Source organism: Bos javanicus, chromosome 1 (assembly GCF_032452875.1).
Source record: "Bos javanicus breed banteng chromosome 1, ARS-OSU_banteng_1.0, whole genome shotgun sequence".
Classification (NCBI taxonomy): Eukaryota; Metazoa; Chordata; class Mammalia; order Artiodactyla; family Bovidae; genus Bos; species Bos javanicus.
Genome location: NC_083868.1, coordinates 141356006 through 141380395, shown reverse-complemented (window position 1 = coordinate 141380395; position 24390 = coordinate 141356006). Strand labels below are relative to the sequence as shown.

Sequence of the window (24390 nt, the reverse complement as noted above, 5' to 3'; positions counted from 1 at the left end):
CCAGAAGACGCAACATCTCCAAAGAGAAAGAGCTGCTTCTCACCCACAGATGGCTTGCACTCCAGATATCCATCAGGTTGTAGGGGCTTTTGAAAGTCATGGTGGACTCAGACTCCCAAGGGCAAGTTAAAGCTCCAAGGGCAGTTGGTCACTTTTGTGGAAAAAAGAGTTCCCAAGAGGCAGGGAGCACCACCCTCTGGATCTATTGGCTCCTGAAGTTCTGCTCCCCTAAGAAAGCCCAGAAGATTCCAAAGTACCCTGGGTGGTGGTGGGGGGCCAAGGAAGCTTGGCTGTGACCCACCCAGAAGACAGGGGTCTGTATTCCTTCTCTATTCCTTCTCTAACTCCTCCTCTGGGACTCCAGCTTCCCTGGTAGTTCAGCTGGAAAAGAATCCATTTGCAATGCAGGAGACCCCAGATCAATTCCTGGGTCTGGAAGAGCCACTGGAGAAGGAATAGGCTACCCACTCCAGTATTCTGGCCTGGAGAAGTCCATGGACAGAGGAGCCTGGTGGGCTACAGAGGCAAACCGTCCGACGCGAGTGAGCGACTTTAACTCACTTCACCCCAGGACTCCAGAAGGGTAACCGGCTTGAGCATGGCACATTTCAGTCTGGATGCTTTTCTGAGCTGCTCTATGGTGCTACTCAGAAGTCATTTCCCAACTATTCCTAACAACTACGCTAAACACTGTGCATCAGCTCATTAAAGGGAGTGTGGGTTTCATCTCATCTTTGTCTTGAGCTCACCTCATTTCAGAGATGGAGCTTTTATCTCTGAGTTTGCTTTCATTTTAAAAAAATGTGGTCAAAAGTGCTCTTAACAGAAAATTTATCACTTTTTACCAAATTAAAATAAATGTACACTTTTAAGTGTACAGTTCAGTGATGTTAAGACTAGTCACATTTTTGTACAACAGAACTCTAGAACATTTTTATCGTGCAAAACTACAACTTTGCTCCTATTAATCAACTTCCCATCCCCTCCCCACTAGCACCTGGTAACCACCATTCTATTTTCTGTTTTCAGACTTTGAGTACTTTGGATATCTCAGATAATTGGAATCATACAGTGTTTGTCTTATTACGACCAGCTTATTTCCCTTAGTATAATGAACCTGAGGTTTATCTGTGTTGTAGTATGAGACAGGATTTCAGTCCTTTTTAAGACCAAATACTATTATCATATGTGAAACAGATCGCCAGTCCAGGTTCGATGCATGAGACAGGGTGCTCAGGGCTGGTGCACTGGGATGACCCAGGGGATGGGGTGTGGAGGGAGGTGGGAGGGGGGTTCAGGATGGGGAACACATGTACACCCATAGCTGATTCATGTCAATGTATAGCTTTGTCAATATTCATGTAAAGTAATTAGCCTCCAATTAAAATAAAAAATTTAAAAAAAGACCAAATACTATTCCACTATATGTATAGGCTACATTGTCTTTATCTGTTCGTCCCTTGATGAACACTTGGGTTGTTTCCACCTCTAGGCTAGTGTAAATGATGCTGCTATGAACATAGGTGTGCAAATATCTTTTCAATTCTCTTGGGTATGTACCAGAAGTGGGATTGCTGGATCATATGGTAATTCTATTTTAATTCTTTTGAGGAACTACCATACTGTTTTCCACAGTGGCTGCACCATTTTACAGGCCTAATAAGTCCATTTTACAAGTGTTCCAATTTCTCTGCATGCTCACCAACATATTATTTTTATTTTATAGTAGTCATCCTGAAGGATGTGAGGTGATAGCTCATTGTAGTTGGATTTCCATGTCTCTAATATATCAGTATTGTTGATCATCTTTTCATAGCTTGTTGGTTATCTGTATATTATCTCTGGAGAAATGTCTGTTCAGGTCATTTGCCTATTAATAAATCTGGTTGGTTTTGTTGTTGTTGAGTTGTAGGAGTTCTTTAAATATTCTGGACATTAACTCATGATCAGACATATGGTTGACAAATATTTCCCCCAATTCATAGTTTTAACTGTGAGGACTGTGCCCTTTGATGTGCAGAAGTCTTGTTTGATGTAGTTTTTATTTGGCTCATCTACTTTTCTTTTTGTTGCCTGTGTTTTTGGTATCATACCCAATATATTATTATCAAATCCAGTGTCAGGAAACTTTCCTCCTATGTTTTCTTCTAAGAGTTTTACAGTTTTAGGTCTTGAATCCACTTCAAGTTAATTTCCTTGTACATGGTTTTAGGTAAGGGTCTGATTTAATTCTTTTGCATGTGGACTTTCAGTTTTTCCCAACTCCATTTGTTGAAAAGACTTCCTAGTCTGTTGTTATGCCAGTACCACACTTTTTGGATGACTGCTGCTTTATAATAAGTTTTGAAATCAGGAAGTGTGAGCCCTCCAACTTTATTCTTCTTTTTCAAGGTTATTTTAATTGTTCAGAATCAACTCAAATTCCATATGATCCCAAGAATGGATTTTTCTATTTCTGCAAAAAGCAGAAATATTTTGATAGGAATTGCATTGAATCTGTAGATTGCTTTTGTGTAGTATAGGTGACTTGTGTGTGTGTGTGTGTATGTGTGTGTTAATTGCTAAGTTGTGTCTGACTCTTTGAGACCCTATTGTAGCCTGCCAGACTCCCCTGTCTGTGGAAATCTCCAGGCAAGAATTCTGGAGTGGGTTGCTATTTCCTTCTCCAAGGGATCTTCCCAACTCAGGGATCAAACCTGGGTGTCCTCAATTGCAGGAAGGTTCTTTACCGTCTGAGCCATCAGGGAAGCCTATGGGTAGCTTAACAATATTAAACCTTCAGATCTATAAACACTGGGTGTCTTTTCATTTCTTCGTGTCTTCTATAGTTTCTTTTGTAGTCTTGTACTTTCCAGTGTACTTAGTTAGGTTACTGTTTGCTTTCAGTTTGCTGTAATCACCGTACTCCAGACCCCACTCCCGATTCTCACACTGTCTATGAGAAACTTCCTCAAGTTCTCCTTAGCAACACAACATAGGTTCCATGTCTGGGGAGCTGTACTAAGGAATTTTCTTTAAAGAAGAAATGCCATGTACACACAACACTGAAAAAGGTAATGAAATCTAAGGGAGTGACAAATGACGGAGTTATTGTTCAAATAAATTACTCTGTCACCACTTGTAACGCTATGAAGGAATTTAAAATGATTGCTGTCAGGAGCATTCATTACTTGTAATACACATGAAACATGTACGTGAAATACATGTTAAGTGGCAAAGCAGGAAGAAACAGTAGACACTGGTACATATAAAGAGACTGGAAACACATCAAAGTGAAAACTGTTTCATTTCCTGGAGCAGACTGGAGTGGGTAGCCATTCCCTTCTCCAGGGGATCTTCCCGACCCAGGGATGGAACCCAGGTCTCCTACACTGTAGGCAGATTCTTTACTGTCTGAGCCACCTGGGAAGCTGGTATAAGGCCACATTACTTTTTTGAAAATAAATGTGCACTGAAAACTCCTATAACCTCTGCTTCATCCCCACTCCATACCTCATGCTTTCCTGGGCCACCAGCTCATTCTCAAAACTCTCCTCTCACAGCCCCTCCCCACCCAGCAAGTCTGTTTCATAGGAGTCCCCTCTCCTTCACAGGTACTTCCCCCAAGTCCAGAGTTCCCTTCTCAGAGACCACCACTGTCCCAAGCATTTCCTGTAGGCTTCAGAGCTATCTCACCCAAGCCCACATATGAGTCCCTCATCCTTTCTATACACAAGCTATAATTTTGTACATGGTATTTCACGACCTACCTTTTATGTTATAACATCTCAGAGAGCATTATATACACAAGCGCACACAGAATTGGCCTGTTATAGTGGATTCCTGTATTCTTTTCTACCGTTGGATTCTTTCGTTGTTTTATTTTTTTCTATTCTTTTTATTGTTTGATGAACCGTCTTTTATTGTTGGATTGTAGATCTTTTAACCATATTTTTTATTGTTGGGTGATCCTTTTCTTTTTTTAAAAAAACTTTTTTGGCTGCCCTGGATCTCCATTGCTTAGCTTGGGCTTTCTCTAGTTGCGGTGATCAGGGGCTACTCTTTGCTGCAAGGCATGGGCTTCTCATTGCAATGGCTTCTCTTGTTGCGGAGCACTGGCTCGAGGTACACAGGCTTCAGTAGTTCTGGCTCCTGGGCCCTAAACTCAGTAGTTTGGCACACGGGCTTAGTTGCTCCATGGTGTGTGGGATCACCCAGGAGGAGAGATTGAACCTGTGTCCCCTGCATTGGCAGGCAGATTCTTATCCACTGTACTACCAAGGAAGTCCTCTATTCTTTAAATAGGCTATGGAAGGGCATTTTGTTTTTTTTTCCCAGGCTTTTCTACTATGAACAATGCTGCAGGAAACACCTTTATGCATCTGTCTTGGCAGACATATAGGGGTGGATTTAAAGTAAATTCCTAGAAGTGAATTACTGAATTAAAGGGTATGTGAATTCTGAATTTTACCAGATACTCCCCACAGCTCAACAGAGAAGTTACACCTATTTACAAGCCAGCCAGCAGCACACGAGAATCCCAATTTTTCATATCCATCCTGACACATTATCCAACTTTTTGATCTATACAGCGTATTGTTGAAAAAACTTAGTATTGTTCCAATTGACTCTCTCGTTAAAGTGATGGCCTTTGCATACTTCCATAGGTTTAAAAGCCGTTTGTGATTGGTGCCTGTTTGTTTTCCCAGGAAGTATCTAGTCATATACTTTGCACACTTTTCTATTAAGTTGTTAACTTTTTTTTTCTGATTATGTTAGGAGCTCTGAGAAGTAATTTGTGGACTAGATAATACATGTATATAGTTCAATTTTATTAAAAAATTTTTTAAATTGTAGTTATTTATTGTTTTTGGCTGTGCTGGCTGTTTAGTACTGCATATAGGCTTGCGTCCAGTTGCGGCGAGCGGGTGCTACTTTCTAGCTACAGTGTGCAGGCTTCTCGTTGCAGTGGCTTCTCTTAGCGGAACACGGGCTTGGCCATACAGGTTTCGGTAGTTGCGGCACTCGGGCTCAGAAGTTGTGGCTCACAGCCTCTAGAGCTCAGGTTCAGTAGTTTTGCCACAAGGGCTAAGCTGTCCTTCAGCATGTGTGATCTTAGTTCCCGGATCAGAGGTCAAACCTGTGTCCCCTGTATTGGCAGGTGGATTCTCAACCACTGGACCACCAGGGAAGTTCCCATGGTTCAATTTTTAAAAGTATATTAAAAGGTTGATAGTAATAAATTGCCCCCTTACTCTTGCATCTTCTCCACCCAATAGAAAACCAATAGGTTTTTAGTAGGTTATTAACTTCTTGGGAGTCCTTCCAGAATTTCTTTATACATATTCAACTAAATAAGAATATCCCAAAAGACTGTTCTATACATCAGTGTCTCTTTTGCTGTCTCATATACAGGGTTATTGGACTCTGTGGGAGAGGGAGAGGGTGGGATGATTTGGGAGAATGGCATTGAAACGTGTACAATATCATATATGAAACGAGTCGCCAGTCCAGGTTCGATGCACGATACTGGATGCTTGGGGCTGGTGCACTGGGACGACCCAGAGGGATGGTACAGGAAGGGAGGAGGGAGGAGGGTCCAGGATGGGGAACACGTGTATACCTGTGGCAGATTCATGTTGATATATGGCAAAACCAATACAATATTGTAAAGTTAAAAAAATAAAATAAAAAAAAAAGAATATCCCTACCCGCCAACACTTAAACTAACATAGTCTCACTCTGACCCACCTCTTGCCTCTCAAGATATCTTGGAGAGCCTGCTGCTTGCGCACACAGAGATTTTCTTCATCTTTCCACACCTGCAGAGCATCCTACAGCAAGGATGGATCACCGTTTATTAGCTCCCTAACTCAGCTGTTTCTTTTCCACCTTCTTTTAGGACTAATACTCTGTAATGAAAACCTCTCACATAGAACAAGTTTGAAACAACTTGTTTCAAACAAGTGAAGAAAAGTAAATAAATTCCTAGAAGAACTGCTGAGCTTGTCTATCAGTAATCCTGAGATTCTGCCAGAACAGACCCGGATTGGAGGCTGTGTTCACGGACATGTGCCCCTCCTCCCCACCCACTAGCAGTGTTCGTGCATGGCTCCCTTTAAGGGCTTTTCAAGGAAAATTTTTACTGCTCGATTTTCACCTTCACTTGCTTACTTTGAGAAAGCACTGCTGTTTAAGAAGGGACTTCCCTTAAAACACATTCTGATGTGAAGCAACTAAAATAGCAAGGGGGGAACACCTTGGTTATAGTGCAAAGCCCCCCTTCCTACACAGAGGGACATCTGCTGTACACAGGGATGTAGAATTATAAAGTGTGTATTACAGTTTTTACAGTTTTATATTTATTAGTTCCTTATTGCAGGTAATAAAAAATTTTGTTCCCTGTTTGTTTTTACTTTGGATATCAAATTTTTCTCTTTTGTCAGCTAAAACATGTTTGATTTTTCTTTTCATAGTTTTGTTTAGCTTAGAAAGACCTTTTTCTCCCTCCCTTTCCCCTATCTTTTCTTATTTTTAAATCAAAATATTTGATTCCTCTATACTAAGTTTTGATGGAAATTCAAGCTGCAGCTGCTCAGCCAGTTGTTCACTGTTTGGTGAATGGTAACCTTCCTTCATCGATTTGAAATGTCTCTTCCTCATATTAAGTGCCGTGTGTGATAATCTTGTACATATCTGGACTTCGTTCTCTTCTTTCTGCCTTATTTCCTTCCACGTAGGTATTTTCTAGTGATTTGTGCATGTTTACTTTCCACATGAACTTTAAAAATTTGTTTTTAATTTATTTTATATTGGAGTATAGTTGATTAACAATGAATGTTATATTAATTTCTGCTGTACAGCAAAGTGATTCAGTTTTACACATGTATCTCATCTTTTTCAAATTCTTTCCTCATGTAGTTATTGCAGAGTATTGAGCAGAGTTCCCTGTGCTATGTAGTAGGTCCTTGTTGGTTATCTATTCTATATACAGCAACGTGTACATGTCAACCCCAGAGTCTCAATCTATCCACACCCTTCTTCATCCCTGGTAACTATAAGTTCATTCTCTAAGTCTGTGAGCTTTTTCTGTTTTGCGTTAATAAATAAGGTCATGTTTACTTTCCCCATGAACTTTGGGTTCAGCTGACGGTTCGTGAACCGTTACTACCCTCCAGCCACGAAGCCTGCACTCTGTTTTGGATGTTTTACTGAGAAATCTTTTTCAAACAGCACAATAGCCTAAAGAGGAGATATCGGAACCATTTTACAGATGGTGAAGTAAAACATCAGATGTCACGAAGTTCATCAGTTAGTGATCGAAGTTTCTCCAGGATTGAAAGTGGCTCCACACATCCTTCCTCGGTAAGTTCATCTGCTTATTTAGCTCATCAATTAAGACAACTCCAGGGCCTCCTAATAATTCTATTTTAATAACTATGATCCCTAAGTTCCATCTACTTGTATCTATGAACATCCTTGCTTCCGAAGTTTCATTCTCCATCTCAAAAATTCACAGCACATAAAATGCTAAGACTTCAAAAAATTCTTTAACGTAATGACATTTAACTTCTTTACAACTAAGTCAATTCTGATTTTTCTCGTTTATTGTACAGCTGCTGCTGCTGCTGCTGCTGCTAAGTCGCTTCAGTCGTGTCCGACTCCGTGCGACCCCATAGACGGCAGCCCACCAGGCTCCCCCGTCCCTGGGATTCTCCAGGCAAGAACATTGGAGTGGGTTGCCATTTCCTTCTCCATTGTACAGCTGGATGTATTGAAATGCCCCGAAATTTCTGAAAACTAACTTCCCTTCTTCTGCAGCTGTGAGATCTTATCACTGTGTCTCTCCAAAATTGCTCACCCTTTCTCTATTTGTTCTCTGTGTAGCTTTTTCTGACTTTCCCTCCAGTTCACTAATCATATGCTCAGCTCTATCCAACCTGCTGTTAAACCTATTCGTTGTTTGTTGTTGTTGTTCTGTGTGTGTGTGTGTGTGTGTGTGTATGTGTATATTATTTCTAACCCTATAATTCTAAAGGGTTCTTTTTCAAAGCAGTCCTCCCTAGGACTCTTCTTCACTCTTCACTCCTCTATACCTGTTCAAATTCTCTTCCTTGTTTGGGGGAGCTATATACTGTCTGTCTCCTTCAGCAGGATATAAGCTCTACCAAGGCAGGACCTCCTTGTAAGCATCTCTGGGACACTAGCACCTGGAACAGAGCCTGACATGAACGGGTTTCTCCATGAGTTTCTGGTGAACACTGAGTACACGGATAAGGCGTGAACCAGTGATCCCACAGGAAGAGACAGCAAGTCAGGAGTGGGTGGCACCCTGCTACAGGAGCTGGGTTATGAGGCTGGCCTGAGTGAGGGGCAAGAGGCTGGCTCAAGGGGCAGAACCCAGGAAACAAGAGGATCCACAGGATCCTGGGAGGGAATGATCAGAGACAGAGAAGGAAGCATACAATCAATGGTAATAAAGACCACCTGTTTCCTTTTGACCACACAGATTACAAATGAAGGATGTTTGGAGCAGAGGATGTTTGCAACCACATCTTTATGTCCTGGGATCAAAACATCCTAGATGTCTTTTTTGTTTTTTTTTTTTCAATTAACACGAAAATTTTAGAGCGGTTTTAGGTTCACAGCACAATTGAGAAGAAGACACAGAAATTGACAATATATCCTGTCGCCCACTCAGGGATAGCCTGCCCCGTTATCAACGTCCCCCCCAGAGGGTATATTTGTTAGAACTGATGAACCGACACATCATTACAATGAACTGACACATGAAAGACACCAAAAGCCCACCGTTTATATTAGGCCTTTTTCTCAGTTGTGCAGGCACTGAGGGTTTGCACAAATGGACAATGGCATCTACTCAGCTTTATGGCCTCATACACAGTCATTTCACTGCCTTAACCCCCTCTGCCCTGCCTGGTCATCCTACCACTCCACCCCAGCCACCCATCTTTTTATTGTCTCTGCAGTTTTGCCTTTTCCGGAATGTTACGTAGTTGGAACCATACAGTGTATGATCTTCTCAGATTAGCTTCTTCTTTTTTTTTTTTCTTAACTTAGTAATAGACATTTAAGGTTTCTCCCTATCTTTTATGACTTAATAGCCCACTTCCTTTAAGCACTGAAATGTTCTATTATCTAAATGTACTAGATTCTTTATCCATTCATGTACATAGGACATCTGTTACTTCCAAGTTTGAGCAATTATTAATAAAGCTGCTGCAAGCAAAGAGGGAGTAAAGAGCCTCTTGATGAGGGTGAAAAAGCTGGCTTAAAAACTCAACATTCAAAAAACTAAGATCATGGCACCCAGTCTCATCACTTCATGGCAAATAAAAGGGAAAAAGTGGAAACAATGACAGATTTTATTTTCTTGGGCTCCAAAATCATTCTGGATGGTGACTGCAACCATGAAATCAAAAGACGCTTGCTCCTTGGAAGAAGAGCTATGACCAATCTAGACAGCATGTTAAAAAAACAGAGATATCACTTTGCTGACAAAGGTCTGTATGGTCAGAGCTATGGTTTTTCCAGGAGTCATGTATGGGTGTGAGAGGTGGACCATGCAATGTTGAAGATTCTGGTTATTCTAATAAGTGTGTTCTGGTATCTCATTTTCATTTAGATTTGTATTTCCCTGATGACATATGATATGAAGCATCTTTTATTATGTGTATTTGCCATCTGTATGTCTTCCTTGGTGAGGTGTCAAGGTATTTAATCTTTTTTAACAGGTTGTTTTCTTGTTAAGTTTTACAATTTTTATTTATTTAGTTTTATTTCTTTTTGGCTGTGCTGGATCGTCATCGTTGCTCATGGCTTTCTCTAGTTGTGGTGAGCAGAGGCTACTACTCATTTCTGTGCACAAGCTTATGATTGTGGTGATTTCTCTTGTGGCCCGAGGGCTTAGCTGCGCCACGGCACGTGGAATCCTCCCAGACCAGGGATGAAACCGATGTCCTCTGCATTGGCAGGCAAATTTCTACGCATTGTACCACCAGGGAAGTCCTTGTTTTTAAGTTTTAAGACTTCTTTGTATATTTTGGATAACAGTCCTTAATCAGATTGCTAAAGGTCTGTGGCTTATCATAATTTTCTAGACATTGTCTTTTGCAGGGTAGAGTATTTAATTTTAATGAAGTCTGCTGCTGCTGCTAAGTTGCTTCAGTCGTGTCCAACTCTGTGCGATCCCATAGACGGCAGCCCACCAGGCTCCCCCATCCCTGGGATTCTCCAGGCAAGAACACTGGAGTGGGTTGCCATTTCCTTCTCCAATGCAGGAAAGTGAAAAGTGAAAGTAAAGTCACTCAGTCGTATCCTACTCTTAGCGACCTCATGGACTGCAGCCTACCAGGCTCCTCTGTCCATGGGATTTTCCAGGCAAGAGTACTGGAGTGGGGTGCCATTGCCTTCTCCAGTGAAGTCTAGGTCATCAATAAAATTAAAACTTCAAGAAAATTAGAGATACGAAGGCAACATTTCATTCAAAGATGGGCTCAATAAACAACAGAAATGGTATGGACCTAATAGAGGCAGAAGATATTAAGAAGAGATGGCAAGAATACACAGAAGAACTGTACAAAAAAGATCTTCATGACCCAGATAATCACGATGGTGTGATCACTCACCTAGAGCCAGACATCCTGGAATGTGAAGTCAAGTGGGCCTTAGAAAGCATCACTATGAACAAAGCTAGTGGAGGTGATGGAATTCCAGTTGAGCTATTTCAAATCCTGAAAGATGATGCTGTGAAAGTGCTGCGCTCAATATGCCAGCAAATTTGGGAAACTCAGCAGTGGCCACAGGACTGGAAAAGGTCAGTTTTCATTCCAATCCCAAAGAAAGGCAATGCCAAAGAAAGTTCAAACTACCGTACAATTGAGCTCGTTTCACATGCTAGCAAGGTAATGCTCAAAATCCTTAAGGTAGACTTCAACAGTACATGAGCTGAGAACTTCCAGGTGTACAAGCTGGATTTAGAAAAGGCAGAGGAACCAGAGATCAAATTGCCAACATCTGTTGGATCATAGAAAAAGCAAGAGAGTTCCAGAAAAATATCTATTTCCGCCTTATTGATTATGCCAAAGCCTTTGACTGTGTGGATCACAATAAACTGTGGAAAATTCTGAAAGAGATGGGAATACCAGACCACCTGACCTGTCTCTTGAGAAACCTGTATGCAGGTCAGGAAACAACAGTTAGAACTGGACATGGAACAACAGACTGGTTGCAAACAGGAAAAGGAGTATATCAAGGCTGTATATTGTCACCCTGCTTATTTAACTTCTATGCAGAGTACATCATGAGAAATGCTGGGCTGGAAGCAGCACAAGCTGGAATCAAGATTGCTGTGAGAAATATCAATAACCTTAGATATGCAGATGACACCACCCTTTTGGCAGAAAGTGAAGAGGAACTAAAAAACCTCTTGATGAAGGTGAAAGAGAAGAGTGAAAAAGTTGGCTTAAAGCTCAGCATTCAGAAAACTAAGATCATGGCATCCGGTCCCATCACTTCATGGGAAATAGATGGGGAAACACTAGAAACAGTTTCAGACTATTTTTCTGGGCTCCAAAATCACTGCAGATGGTGATTGCATCCATGAAATTAAAAGACGCTTACTCCTTGGAAGGAAAGTTATGACGAACCTAGATAGCATATTCAAAAGCAGAGACATTACTTTGCCAACAAAGGTCCATCTAGTCAAGGCTATGGTTTTTTCAGTGGTCATGTATGGATGTGAGAGTTGGACTGTCAAGAAAGCTGAGCACTGAAGAATTGATGCTTTTGAACTGTGGTGTTGGAGAAGACTCTTGAGAGTCCCTTGGACTGCAAGGAGATCCAACCAGTCCATCCTAAAGGAGATCAGTCCTGGGTGTTCATTGGAAGGACTGATGCTGAAGCTGAAACTCCAATACTTTGGCCACCTCATGTGAAGAGTTGACTCATTGGAAAAGACCCTGATGCTGGGAAGGATTGAGGGTGGGAGGAGAAGGGGACGACAGAGGATGAAATGGCTGGATGGCATCACTGACTCGATGGGCATGAGTTTGGGTAAACTCCAGGAGTTGGTGATGGACAGGGAGGCCTGGAGTGCTGTGATTCATGGGGTCGCAAAGAGTCAGACATGACTGAGTGAGTGAACTGAACTGAGGTCATCAATGATTTCTTTCATGGAAGGTGCCTTGGCATTGCATCAAAAAAGGCATCACCATACCCACGGCCACTAGGGCTTCTGCTATGTTATCTTCTATGAGTTTTATAATTTTGAATTAATTTTTGTAAAGGGTGTAAGGTCTGTTTTAATGTGCATGTCCAGTTGTTCCAGCACTATTTGTTGAAGAGACCATCTTTGTCCCATTGTATTACCTTTGCTCCTTTGTCAAAGATCAGCTAACTATACTTCAGTTCAGTTCAGTTCAGTTGCTCAGTCGTGTCCGACTCTTTGCGACCCCATGAATCACAGCACTCCAGGCCTCCCTGTCCATCACCAACTCCCGGATTTCACTCAAACTCAAGTCCATCGAGTCGGTGATGCCATCCAGTCATCTCATCCTCTGTCGTCCCCTTGTTCTCCTGCCCCCAATCCCTCCCAGCATCAGGGTCTTTTCCAATGAGTCAACTCTTCACATGAGGTGGCCAAAGTATTGGAGTTTCAGCTTCAGCATCAGTCCTTCCAATGAACACCCAGGACTGATCTCCTTTAGGATGGACTGGTTGGATCTCCTTGCAGTCCAAGGGACTCTCAAGAGTCTTTTTCAACACCACAGTTTAAAAGCATAACTATACTTGAAAAGTGAAAGTGAAGTCGCGTCAGGCTCTTTGCGACCCCATGGACTGTAGCCTACCAGGCTCCTCCCTCAATGGGATTCTCCAGGCAAGAGTACTGGAGTGGGTTGCCATTTCCTTCGCCAGGGGATCTTCCCAACCCAGGGATCGAACCCGGGTCTCCCGTATTGCAGGCAGACGCTTTAACCTCTGAGCCACCAGGGAAGCCCTAACTATACTTCGGTAGGTCTATATCTGAGCTTTGTATTCTGTTCCATTGATGTATTTGCTTTTTCTTTCACCAATATCACACTGCTGTGGTTGCTGTAGCTTTACAGTAAGTACTGAAGTTGGGTAGTGACAGTCTTCTGAATTTGTTCTTCTCCTTCAAAGTTGTGTTGGCTATCTTAGGTCTTTTGCCCCTATGAATAAACTTTAGAATCAGTTTGCCAAAGTCCATAACATAAGAGTTTTGACTGAGATGGCATAGAATCTACAGATCAAGTTGGGAAGAACTGACATCTTGACAGTACTGAGTCTGTCTATAAGCACAGAATATCTCTCCATTTATTTCATTTTTCTTTGATTTCATTATCAAAGTTCTGTACTTTCCTCATATAGATTTTGCAGACATTTTGTTAGATCTATATGTATTTAATTTTGGAGGGTGTTAATTAAATGGTATTGTGTTCTTAATTTCAAATTATATTTGTTCATTGCTGGTGTATAAAAAAAGTGATAGACTTTAATGTCAAGTTAATAAATTTTGTATCCTTCAACCTTGCTCTAATCACTTAGTTCCAGGATCCTGCAACCTTGTTCTAATCACTTAATTCCAGGAGTTTTTTGTTGATTGTTTAGATTTTCCTGTACAGATGATCATGTCGTCTGTGAACAGTTTTATTCCTTCCTCCCCAATCTGTGTACCTGTTATTTCTTTTTCTTATTAGTCTTACTGAATAGATAGAATGCTCAGTACCAGAGTCATGAGAGAGGACATCCTTGATTGTACCTGACATCAGTGGGAAAGCCCTGAGATTCTCACCACTAAGTACGATGCTAGCTGTTGGTTTTTTGGTAGACATTCTTTATCAAGTTGATGCAGTTCCTCTCTATTTCTAGTTTCCTGAGAGTTTTAACCAAGAACTCTGTGCTGTGATTATATCGGGATTTTGTCAAATGCATCTATTAATATGATCATGTGATTTGTCTTTTTTAGCCTGTTCATGTGATGGATTGCATTAATGGATTTTTGAATATTGATTCAGTCCTGCATAGCTAAGATAAAGCCTGCTTGGCTGTGGTATGTAATTCATTTCATATGTTGTTGATTTGATTTGATAATATTTTGTTGAAAAATTTTACACGTATATGAGAAGTATTGGTCTACAGTTTTCTTGTAATGTCCCTGTCTGGTTTTGGTAATAGGGTAATAACAGCCTCCCAGAATGAGTTAGGAAGTATTGCCTCTGTTTTTACCTTCTGAAAGAGATTATAGAGAATTGTTACAATTTCCTCCTTAAATGTCTGTCAGAATTTCATCTGGTGAATTGACTGGTGAATTCAGGCCTGGTGCTTTCTGTTTTAGAAGGTTATTAATTATCGATTCAATTTCTTTAATTAATGTAGGCCTATTCAAGTTGTCTATTTCTACTGGTGTGAGTTTTGGCAAATTGTGTCTGTTGCAGGGGAAAGGAAAAAGAGGAATGAGTTTTCCTGAGAACGAAGGAGATAAAAAGAACAGTGAGCAGGCCTGAACATTCCTAGTTTCTTTTACTTTAACTGCTCCTAACTCTGTATGTTTGTAACTAAGTTTGCTTTTCTGCCCCCTAACTCTGCAGGAGCTACATTTTGCACCTATTATCCTTTGCTTACCCTTACAACACTCTCTTAACCTTATGGTTCCTCTTTTTTATAAAACATATCAGAAAGAAGGCCACAGAGCCACTGAACTGCCAGACTCAATTACTGGGTTACTGATGCCCGCCTGTGACTGTCTTTGAACAAGTTTGTAACATTTTGTTCCTCATCTCTGACCCCTGACTTCGAACTCTCATCTTACACGAGCACTAGTGGTAAAGAACCCACCTGCTGATTCAGGAGACGTAAGGGACACGGATTTGATCCCTGGGTTGGGAAGATACCCTGGTGAAGGAAAAGGCAACCCTCTCCAGTATTCTTCCCTGGACAATTCATGAAGAGAGGAGCCAATCCATGGGGTCAAAAAAAGTCAGACACAATTGAGTGACTGAACAACAACAATGGCTTGAATCTCTGTTGAGATACAATTTATTGGTGACCAAATGATGGGCCCTTTCAAAATTAGAGAAACTAACAAACAAGTTTCTAGAGCACAAACCAAAAAGCCACTGACAACTCCAGGGTCCCTAGGAATTGTGGGATTTTGTCACAAAAGGATACCAAATTTGGGGCTAACTGCAAAGCCATTAGACCATACTTTGAAAGGTGCAGATTCTGAACTTTTGGTTTGGATGGGATACTGCCAAAGGGCTACCCTGGTGGCTCAGATGGTAAAGAATCTGCCTGCAATGCAGGAGACCGGGGTTGGGAAGATCCCCTGGAGAAGGGAATGGCAATCCAATCCAGTATTCTTGCCTGGGGAATTCCATGGACAGAGGAGTTTGGCAGGCTACAGTCTAGGGGTTCCAAAGAATCGGACAAGACTGAGTGACTAACACATACACTGTCAAAAAGCTTACAAAACTCTGAAACTGAAACTCATGACTGCTCTGGTCCTAGGCCTGCCTGATCTCCAGAATGAATTCAAACTATGTGTGCATGAGAGGCAGGGGATGGCCCTGGGCATACTTATACAACTGGTGGGAGACATTCCCTGACCAGTAGCTTATCTTTCAAAACAGCTGGACACGACAGCTGCCAGCTGGCTCCCTTGCTTACAAGCAGTGGCCACCACCTGTGATCTACAGAAAGGTTTACTTTGCCCATACTGTTAGGGGGAGCACACTGATTGAAACCGCCCACCCTGGCCAGGCACCATAGTAACCATTTGCATGAGTTGTTTTATGACAGGTGGTCCTGGTAAGGAACAGGGAACTAATAAGCCTCCAACAACCAGAAGAGTTTGGGAAAGGTCAAAAGGAGGCACTACCTGTCTGACCACCTCCCAGAATCCGTCTCTCTGGCATCCATCTTGGCTGAACAAGGCGTGCACCACCAGGAAGGACTCTGGGTCAGAATGATTGGCTAAGGACAACCCGGAAACTAATCCCATCACCATAAAGCCCGAGACTGCAAGCCATGTGATAGAGCAGTTCTCCTGGGTTCTCTTATCCTACTGCTCTCCACCCGGGCGCCCTTTCCCAAAAAAATCTCTTGCTTTGTCAGCAGATGTGTCTCCTCGGACAATTCATTTCCGAGTGTTAGACAAGAGCCCAGTTTTGGGCCCTGGAAGGGGTCCCTTTCCTGCAACAATACAACGACATTGAACATCCCACATTAAGTCCTGGTCCTCTTGGAACAAAAGGGTGGATACTGGTTAACGTCAGAGAGGATGGGAAAACATAAGGCAATCCTCCTTGATGATCCCAATGTCACCATTGGAGTGACCAATGTTTTAAATTCTGCTACCCTGCTTCCCTCACTCTCTAAGAAGGAGATCCTCCAGAACTGCCTGGAGGTTTTGAAGACCACTTACCCCAGTCAACTGGATTTGACAGGTAAGCCTCTGAGTGAGGCTGACTGGCACTTCTTTACTGATGGCAGTAGTTTAGGGAAGGAGGGTCAGACGTATGCAGGATACGGAGCAGCTACAGAGTAGCTACGGAGCAGCAGGCAGTTGTCGCAGCAGCCCTGCCTGCACTCCCCGCCCCTCCACCTCTGCACAGAGAGCTGAGCTGATTGCTCTAACAGGAGCTCTAATCTTATCAAAAGGAGAAAGGACCTGCCTTCCTGGGCTCTACCCGACTCTGGGGATCCCAGAACCTTTTATAACAAGTAGATAAAGTAAGGAACAAAAAGAAAAAGCCTTCTAAACTCTCCCCCAAGATAAAAGCTTGATGATTGGATCCAAATGAAAACTAAAGTTATAAGAGTTGGTGGAATTTAGATAAAGGTATATAAAATTAATATATTTAAGCTTTATATCAGGTGGTTACAACTCTTATATTGTGGGATAGATAAGGCATATAGATTGCCACTAAGAAAATATTAACATACTGAATAAACCAGTAGAGTTACCTGCGCCATACAAAATAAGTAAAAACTGGAAACTAACATACAAGGGCTAATAAAAATAAAAACAGTAATTCTGCTTTGGTTTAATTTATAAATTCAGAAAGGCCTTTGCTGAATGCCTTATACAAACCGTTGAAGGCATAATCGTTTAAACTCTAAAGTTACAAAATATAGAACTTGTAAAATAAATTTCAGTTTGATTAAAAATTTTGTCACTGACTTTAGTAACTTAAGGTGACAAAACCGTTCGTTGAAAAACTAAACAACCGTCTTTGTCTTGCAAATGTCTCAGCCAGAATATGAATACAGGTCATAAGTACCTGATAAACTATTAAACTTATCTTGTAATGCCTGGTTCATTACTAAGCTTTTAAGTGAAGCCATCAGATCTCTTGTCTGCCTATTTATGTCTGTGTACCCATTCTACATGAGATTATCTCTATTTCTGAAAGGTAATATTGAAATTAAATTCATAAGGAGCTCTATATAATTGTTTAAGAAAAGATGCTACATTTAAATAAACTGACCAAAATGAATTTCAGGCTCACGTAAACTGGGAAATACCTAATATTAAGTTGATACTGGTATTAATGTTTAAATTTATTGATCTAATTAATATAGGCATGTCATTAAGTCATCAAAATTCAATTACATGGGACTGAATGAACTGATACATATGATCTATTACTTTGTGACTTTAGAAAATATACTAGCTTGAATCTCTGTTTTTCAAAAATATCTTTTCTTTTATGCTGTGAGCTACAACAGGTTGATAAAAACAAAGATAAAACATTTTCTCTTCCACCCTACCTGATCCTGCTAGAGTTTAGCTTCTCCAACTGGCTCTCCTATGGACTTGATGGTTTACTGCAACTGAATTATAACTAGTTATATTAATCATATCAGGGCTTCCCTGGTGGCTCAGACGGTAAAGCGTCTGTCTGCAATGCAGAAGACCTGGGTTCGATCCCTGGGTTGGGAAGATCCCCTGGAGAAGGAAATGGCAGCCCACTTCAGTATTCTTGCCTGGAAAATCCCATGGACGGCGGAGCCTGGTAGGCTACTGTCCATGGGGCTGCAAAGAGTTGGACACGACTGAGCGACTTCACTTCAATGTATATATTAATCATTGTTTAATTTGTCCTTTGTTTCCAAACTGCTTATGCTTTTGTCTCCCTGTTACACTATGACTTTTTCAGTGTTATCAGCTGCACTACTTAGGTCCTATTTTATAAGATTATTGTTTCTTACTGTACCCAGTGTGTAACCAGTCCTCCAACAAAAATAAGGATGACTAGATGACTTAGAGCAGTTGATCAGAAATGCAGTTCCATATAAGGTCAACGACTGTAACAGTGTAAGTCTAGATGTGGGAAGAAACAACAAAAGGGAATATTTTCCTGGACCACAAGGACTAGTAAGTACAGGTAGTCCAGAGAATCTTGAATACTGTTTTATGGCCTAGTCCAGTAATAGCACATTGAGTGACCTGTCAACGAAACCTTCACCAGATCTGGGAATGAGCATTCCTAGCACCATGGGACAAAATGGTCATGTAATATCCCCAAACTATGGTCAGATTCATGACCCTGAAGGGGCTCTGCCAACTGCAAGTTGGCAATTGCCATCTACCTCTACAAAGATTAAATCATGGCCACTGAAGCTGTTGACCTTCAATACCCCCTGAAAGGAGTTTAAGATTGAAATTAGGAATGAGGCACTCTGTGCTTTGGAAAAACTGGCAGAAGAGACCTTCAGATAGACACTTTCAGGAGAAGATTTTTATGAGCCCTGATTTTTACATCTTCTCATACCTAGAGAAACATTAACATCATTGATGGTTACAATCACTTTGGCTAACAAGGAAAAATTACAATTAAAGTCAAAATAGAGTAGTTATGGAAATAACTAGGTGACACAATGGTATTTCAGACAAGTCCTATATTGTTAAAAACTCGAGTCTCCTGAGCTGTGTCAGACTTAGGATGCCATCAGCCATTCTAAAAACAAAGTCTGCTAGCAGCTGCTGACTACAACCTTACTTTCTAAAGGTCTCTTTTTGTAACTATTATATGTTTAGACAATGAAATTGCTCTGGATCATGTGTTGACAAAAACAAAAAAACAAACACATGTGTAATGACCAACAGCCACATTAAAGGTTAAGACCTACTTAGATAAACCCAGACAACCGGCTACCTGGCTACAAGTCTCCTCAATGTTAAGTCTAATGTTAAGTCTAAATTAGCATCCGGATAATTTTTTTCTATTTTGCCTATTATTGTGCAGGTTGTCATTCCTCCAACTATTTTCGAGTCCAAATTGCTCCATTCGTTTGGACAAGAAGACCCAAGCACTGAGCCTATCTGAATCACAGTCAAAATTGTCATCAAATGTATCTTGCTTCTTCTTCTTTGGCCTCTAGCTACAATAACTCTTTTACTCATCTATGGCCTCTGTTTTTTTTTTTTTAAACTGTCTGTTAAGTTTTGTCTCCTCCAGATAACAACAGTTTTACATCAAGATAATGATGATGTAGCGATTACAGTCACTCCCCTAAACAGATCCTGTGGGAATAACCACAAAACTCACCCAGGGGCCCCTTAATAAAACAGGATGAGTGCTCCGTGACCCCCACTAGGTAGGGTCTATGAGTCCCATGCCAGCACTGAAGAAGTTATGGAAGACAGACAGTCTGTCCCTCATCACCCCACTAAAGATTTCTTAGGGTTCATGTCTCTCAAAGGAAATTTGAAGGAGATAGCTGGGCCCCTGCCCTGAACAGCTAGTGATTGTCAAATAGCAAAACTGAGGTTCTGTCCTCAGCCAGACAAGAGCAATACCTATTTCCCTTCCTCCCTTCTTTCTCTTTCCTGCAAACAAAGAAGATAAAGAAAACAGTGAGGAGGCCTGAACATTCTTAGCTTTTTTACTTTAACTGTTCCTTACTCTGCGTGTCTGTAACTAAGTTTGATTTTCTGCTCCCTAAGTCTGCAAGAGCTACATTTCATGTGTATTAATTACCCTTTGCTTAGCCTTACAACACCCTCTTCCCTTTGTAGTTCCTCTTTTTTACACATCAGAAAGAAGGCTGCAGAACCACTGGACTGCCGGACTCAATTACTGGGTGACTGACGTGAGCCTATGAGTGTCTTTGAACAAAATCCTAACACCTTTGTTCCTCATCACTGACTCCTGACTGCTAGCACTCATCTTATATAAGCCTCTAGACTCCTCATGGAAGGAGGACAGTTCTTGAGGCATGAGCCTACTGTATTCCCCTCTCTGCTGGCTGAGAATCAAAGCGACCTTTCTATTGCCTACAAACTCTGTCTCTGTATTTTTTTATTTGTCTTTGGTGTGCAGAGAAAGCCAAGATTTTGGCCAGCAACATGTCTTTTAAGGAATTGGTCCAACTTATCTAAATTAAGAATTTGTAGGCATAAGTTGTTCACAGTATTCTTTTAATACTTTTTTAATGCCCATAGAGTCAGCAGTGATGATTTCAATTTAATTTCTGATATTGGTAATTTGTGTTCTCTTGTTTTTTCTTAGCCTGGCTACAGGCTTATCAATTTTATTGATCTTTTCAAAGAACTAGTTTTTTGTTTTGTTGATTTCCTATTTTACTGATTTCTGCTCTCATTCTTATTATTTCTTTTTTTCTACTTGTTTTGGATTTGATTTGCTCTTCTTTCACTAATTTCCTAAGGTAGAAACTTTGGGTCTTTCTTCTTTTCTTATATATGCATTCACTGCTGTAAGTGTTCCCCAAGCAATGTTTGGCTGTATCCCACAAAGTTTGATAAGTTATGTTTTCATTTTCATTTGGTTCAAAATATTTTAAATTTTCTTATTGTGCTGGTGGTAAAGAATCTGCTTGCCAATGCAGGAGATGTAGGTTTGATCTCTGGGTTGGGAAGATCCCCTGGAGGAGGAAATGACAACCCACTCCAGTATTCTTGCCTGGAAAATCTCATGGACAGAGGAGCCTGGCGGGCTAGAGTCTATAGGGTCACAGACAGCCAGACATGACTGAAGCAACTTAGCACGCACGCATTCTTCTTTGCCCAGGTTTTATTTAGAAGCATGTTGTTTAATCTCCATGTATTTTTGTATTTTCCAGTTATCTGTTATTTATTTCCAGTTTAATGCCATTGTAAGTCTGACAACAGACATTATATAGCTTCTATTATTTTAAATTTGTTAAACTGTGTTTTATGGCCCAGAAAGCAGTATCTCTTGGCGAATGTTCATGCTAGCTTGAAAAGAATGTGTATTCTGCTGTGGTCTCCAATAAAGCCCAACACACTTAGTATACAATGCAGCAACTCCACCTCAGCACCATCCCCTAGAACATGAACTGCAGGCATTTATGTTGATAGCATCCACAGAAGATTATAGCCCGAACCCACACACAATCCGAAAGTCTATCAATAAGAAAAAAGATAAATGAACTGTGGTATACTCACAGGGTAAAATACTACTCATGGATTAAAAAAAAAAGAAAAAGAAAAAGAAAGCACTGTTGTTAAGTGCAACAACATGGATAAGTCTCAAAACCAACATGAATATCAGGACTTCCTGGGCAGTCCAATGTCTAAGATGCAATGCAGGGGGCCTGGGTTCAATCCCCAGTCAGGGAACTAAGATCCCACATGCCGCAACTAAGACCCAGCACAGCCAAATCAATAAATGTTACAAAAACAACATGCATACCATACCGAATGAATGACTGATCACATTCAGACGACATTCAAGAGCAGATAATAGTCACCTGTGGTTCAGAAGACTGAACGGTGGTTTCCTCTGAGTGCAGGGGTGGAAAGATACTCAGTTGGAAAGGAATTGGGGAAAATGTGCGGGTGTGATGGAAAAGTTCTTTATCTTTATTTGGGCGGCGAGTACACAAGAATATTACATAAAAAGTTATAGGGCTATATGTGTACTTTACTGCATAAAATACACATATTGAAGTACGAAGAGTGCTTCAATCATGTACGTTATCAGGAAAAGAAAAAACAAGTGGGCAGAGATGACAGAGCTGGACGGTGCTGCGGAAGCACATTTACAGCTTAGTCCGGCCGATGCAGGGCACGCCAGCCACCTGGTCAAGAGCCAGTTCAGACCCGAGTGGCCCCTCTGAAGCCTGTCTTTGGCTCTGACTGGCTGCACACAGTGCAAGCTGCCTTCATCCTTCTTTGGGGGACTGGAGGGAATAATGGTGGTCCTTTTTCAGCTTGGACACCTCCCCCCTCCACTAAACTGTATCCTACTCTTCCTTCAGGGCCTCCCCCAAGCCTACCTTTCTTTCTGTCTCCCTCCCACATCGGCCCCCACATGCTTCTGGTCACCCCAGCTTCTCCAGTAGAAATCAGTTCACAGGAGGCTGGCCTAGGAGCCACGGCATGGATGTGACTGGGGGTCATGAGTGGCTGCCCAGGTCAGTCATCACTCACACACAGAGAATGAGACCCAAAGTGCTTTTTCTTTTTCTTAATGCTTAGCAAACTTAAGTGATCTGTGTTTTCTCTTTTTTTTTGGCCTTTCCCTAATTTCACATACTGAATGAAACATACTTTTCAAGTGTTAAGATCATCGGATTTAATTTTTTATTTCTTTTGTGTCCTCTTACAGGGCTTTGTCGTCAGTGACCATTCAGTTTATACTGCAGACCAGCAGTTCTCAAAGTGTGCTCAGGGGACCCCTGAAGGGTCCACATGACCCTTCAGGGATTTTCCAGGGTCCAAACTGATACACTGTAACATGAATTGCCTTTTCCACTCTCATTCTCCCAGGAGTATACAGTGGAGCTTTCCACTGTCTACTGAGAAGGTCTGCGTGACTCACTGAACCAGCATTTTCAAACGAGGGATAAGAAATGATACAAGATCATGCAAGGGCAAAAGACCCACTCCAAGTGCCAGACAGACCACTATATTTCACATAGCAGAGTAAGGAAAATTCATTTTCAGATTCTACATTGCAACTCATCTTTAAGAAAATACCATTTGTTGGGATTTCCCTGGCGGTTCAGTAGTTAAGATTCCCCACGTCCACTGCACAGGGCATAGGTTTGATGCCTGGTCAGGGAACTAAGGGGGCTTCCTCAGGAGCACAGCAGTAAAGAATCTGCCTGCAATGTAGGAGATGCTGGTTTGATCCCTGGGTTGGCAAGATCCCCTTGAGAAGGGAATGGCAACCCCCTTCAGTATTCTTGCCTGGAAAATCCCAGGGACAGAGGAGCCTGGCAGGTTACAGTCCATGGAGTCCAATAGAGTCAGACATGACTGAAGCAACTTAGCACACATGCACACACTGGGAACTAAAATCCCACATGCTGCACAGCGTGGTCAAAAAAAGAAAATGATAGGGAATGATTAAAAAAAAAGTATCATTTGTTGAATTTTGGCATAGGATCAAAGCAGGATAGCCACAGTTATGTAAGAAGGATCTAAGACACTCCACACTGGAACTTCCCTGGTGGTTCAGTGGTTAAAAAATCTGCCTCGCAAAGCAAGGGATATGAGTTCAATCCCTGCTTGGGGAACTAAGATCCCAGTGCTGAGGGGCAATGAAGCCCACATACTCCAACTACTGAGCCTCTGCACCACAATGAAGATCCCACATGAGGCAATGAAGATCCTGCATGCCACAGCTAAGATCCAACACAGCCAAATAAATAAATATAAATAAAGGTACTCCACACTGTTCTGACTACGTATTCATGTGGCCAGAGTTTTGCCAGTCCTTCCACCAAAACGACACCTTAAAACAGACTGAATACAAAAGGCGCCCTGAGGACCCAGCTGTCTTCTGCTGAGGACATTAAAGAGATGTGCAAAAGTTTAAAACAATGGCATTATTTTCACTATTTTGTTTTGGAGAGTAAAGTTATTTTTCACAAAAATATGTTGACATAAAATGACTATAGTGCTGTTATTCTAAAGTGAATTAACAAATATTTAAAAATTTTCTGTTTTAATTACAAATGCATAACCTACAGGCTTCCCTGGTGGCTCACACAGTAAAGAATCTGCCTGCAATGTGGGAGACTCAGGTTCCATCCCTGGGTCAGGAAGATCCCCTGGAGAAGGGAATGGCAACCCACTCCAGTATTCTTGCCTGGAGAATTCCATGCACAGAGGAGCCTGATGGACTATGGTCCATGGGGTCACAAAAAGTCGGACATGACTGAGCGACGGACACAGAGACACAACCTACAGAAACAAAAGCTTTTCTGGGTCCTTGGTCACTTTTAAGTTTACAGAGGGGTTCTGAGATGAAAAAGTTTGAGGACTGCTGTTTCTGGCTGCCTGACTAGAATACTGAGCAGACCCTTTAGAAATGGAAGGACCAGATACTGCAGTCAGACAGACCTGTGTTTCCATCAATGTTCCACACTGTG

At 41.5% G+C, this 24390-nt stretch overlaps 1 long non-coding RNA gene across 1 annotated transcript; it reads left to right on the top strand.

The window, feature by feature from the left end:
- Positions 1 to 10286: 10286 nt before the first annotated feature.
- On the top strand, positions 10287 to 21466 carry LOC133250693 (uncharacterized). The gene is made up of 2 exons (XR_009737404.1): positions 10287 to 14071; positions 19272 to 21466. It is a non-coding gene; the product is annotated as an uncharacterized LOC133250693 (long non-coding RNA).
- The last annotated feature ends 2924 nt before the right edge of the window (positions 21467 to 24390 follow it).